The sequence below is a fragment of the Coturnix japonica genome, chromosome 25 (assembly GCF_001577835.2).
Source record: "Coturnix japonica isolate 7356 chromosome 25, Coturnix japonica 2.1, whole genome shotgun sequence".
NCBI lineage: Eukaryota > Metazoa > Chordata > Aves > Galliformes > Phasianidae > Coturnix > Coturnix japonica.
Genome location: NC_029540.1, coordinates 1,398,148 through 1,400,992, shown reverse-complemented (window position 1 = coordinate 1,400,992; position 2,845 = coordinate 1,398,148). Strand labels below are relative to the sequence as shown.

At 61.7% G+C, this 2,845-nt stretch overlaps 1 protein-coding gene across 2 annotated transcripts in view; it reads left to right on the top strand.

The window, feature by feature from the left end:
• The window catches only part of ZBTB7B (zinc finger and BTB domain containing 7B), a 14,517-nt gene that overhangs the window by 4,353 nt on the left and 7,319 nt on the right, over positions 1-2,845 (top strand). The gene's annotated exons all lie outside the window — the stretch shown is intronic.

Sequence of the window (2,845 nt, the reverse complement as noted above, 5' to 3'; positions counted from 1 at the left end):
CTGCCCCTCTGCCTGCCCATAGAGATGCCATGGAGGGGGACTGCTGCCCCTCTGCCTGCCCATAGAGATGCCAAGGGGGGGGGGTTGCCCCTCTCCCTGCCCATAGAGATGCTATGGGGTGGCTGCTGCCCATAGGGATGCCATGGGGGGGGGGGCTGCCCCTCTGCCTGCCCATAGGGATGCCATGGGGGGTGGCTGCTGCCTATAGAGATGCCAAGGGGGGGGGTTGCCCCTCACCCTGCCCATAGAGATGCATGGGGGGGGGGGTGCTGCCCCTCTGCCTGCCCATAGAGATGCCATGGGGTGGCTGCTGCCCATAGAGATGCCATGGGGGGGGGCTGCCCATAGAGATGCCATGGGGTGGCTGCTGCCCCTCTGCCTGCCCTCCCATGGGGCTGAGCTCTTGCACAACCCACAGCAGCTCCCTTCTTAGAACACTGCTGGAGGCCCCCATCCCCCCCCACCCCCCCCAGCAGCTGCAGTGCTCTTCCCCTTTCTGCCTCCTGCCACCCTCCCCACGGCTGGCACGGCAACGTGGGGCTGTGGGTGGGATCTGGGGTGGGGTGGTTATGGGGGGTGGTTATGGGGGGTGGTTATGGGGGGGAGCCCCATTGTGGCCCCATGGCACTGCCCCATCCGGGTGCTGTGTTGATGTGGGCGGCCGGGGCGGGTGCTGGGGTGTGGGGCTGCAGCTTGGGAGCTAATTGCTGTTTGGCTGGGGACTCATAGGGTGTAATTATGGGGGCATTGCATGAAGGCTGAGCCTGCCCCGGGGAGTGGAGTGTGGGGGGGGGGTGCCCAGGGGGTGTGGGGTGGAGAAGGGTGGGTGCTATGGGGCAGCTGGGGCCATATGAGACCATATGAGAGACCCCTCTGTGGGTTATGGTGTGCTCAGGGCATTGGTGCCAGGCTTCATGCAGCAGCCATGTCTGCCATAGTATTGTGTGATAGGAACCATCATTGGGGTCAGCTGTAGGGGCATGGTAGTAAATGGGTGGGCTGGCATTGGGGTTGGCTATAGGGTCACAGCAGGGCCCATGGATGGGATGGCATTGGGGTTGGCTATAGGGTCACAGCAGGGCCCATGGATGGGCTGGCATTGGGGTTGGCTATGGGGTCACAGCAGGGCTCATGGGTTGGACATTGGGGTTGGCTATAGGGTCACAGCAGGGCCCATGGATGGGCTGGCATTGGGGTTGGCTATGGGGTCACAGCAGGGCCCATGAATGGGCTGGCATTGGGGTTGGCTATAGGGTCACAGCAGGGCCCATGGATGGGATGGCATTGGGGTTGGCTATAGGGTCACAGCAGGGTCCATGGATGGGCTGGTGTTGGGGTCTGCTATGGGGTCACAGCAGGGCCCATGGGTTGGGCATTGGGGTTGGCTATAGGGGCACAGCAGGGCCCATGGGATGGCATTGGGGTTGGCTATAGGGGCACAGCAGGGCCCATGGGTTGGGCATTGGGGTTGGCTATAGGGTCACAGCAGGGCCCATGGATGGGATGGCATTGGGGTTGGCTATGGGGTCACAGCAGGGCCCATGGATGGGATGGCATTGGGGTCGGCTATAGGGTCACAGCAGGGCCCATGGATGGGCTGGCATTGGGGTCGGCTATGGGGTCACAGCAGGGCCCATGGATGGGATGGCATTGGGGTTGGCTATGGGGTCACAGCAGGGTCCATGGGTTGGCATTGGGGTTGGCTATAGGGTCACAGCAGGGCCCATGGATGGGCTGGTTATGGGAGCACAGCAGGACCCTTTGAGCTGACTGTAGGGACACAGTAGGACCCTTGGGGTTGACTATAGGGGCACAGCAGCACCCATGGATGGCCTGGCATTAGGGCTGGCTTTGGGGTCACAGCAGGATCCATGGGTCTAGCAGTGGAGCTGGTTATGGGGTCACATCAGGACCCATGGATGGGCTGGCTATAGGGGCACAACAGCAGCCATGGATGGGCTGGCATTGGGGCTGATTATGGGGTCACAGCAGGACACATGGCTGGCTGGCTATAGGGTCACAACAGCACCCATGGCCCTGCAATGTTCGGACTGGCTATAGGGGCGCAGCAGCACCCATAGGCCTGCAATGTTGGGGCTGGCTATGGGGACACAGCAGCACCCATGGCCCTACACTATTGGGAATGGCTATGGGGACACAGTAGCACCCTTGGGGCTGGTTATGGGGGCACAGCAGCACCCATAGCTCTACACTACTGGGGCTGGCTATGGGGACACAGCGGCATCCATGGCCCTGTAGCGTTGGTACTGGCTATAGGGGCAGAGCAGCACCCATAGCCCTACACTATTGGGGCTGGCTACGGTGCACAGCAGCACCCATGGCCCTGCTCTATTGGGGCTGGCTATGGGGACACAGCAGCACTCTTGGTGCTGGCTATGGGGCAGAGCAGCACCCATAGCCCTACACTCTTGGTGCTGGCTATGGGGCAGAGCAGCACCCTTGGGGTTGGCTATGGGGCAGAGCAGCAACATGGCCCTGTAGCGTTGGGGCTGGCTATGGGGACACAGCAGGACCCATGGCCCTACACTCTTGGTGCTGGCTTTGGGGACACAGCAGCACCTTTGGGGTTGGCTATGGGGCAGAGCAGCAACATGGCCCTGTAGTGTTGGTGCTGGCTATGGGGCAGAGCAGCACCCATAGCCCTACACTCTTGGTGCTGCCAGCACCAAGAGTGAGTAGGGCTATGGGTTGTGCTCTGCCCCATAGCAGCACAAAGAAGTGTAGGGCTCAATGGGTGCTCGCTCGCTTGACCCATTAGCCAGCACCAGGGTTCTGCTTGTCCCCATTAAGCCAGCACCAAGAGTGTAGGCTATGGGATTCTCGG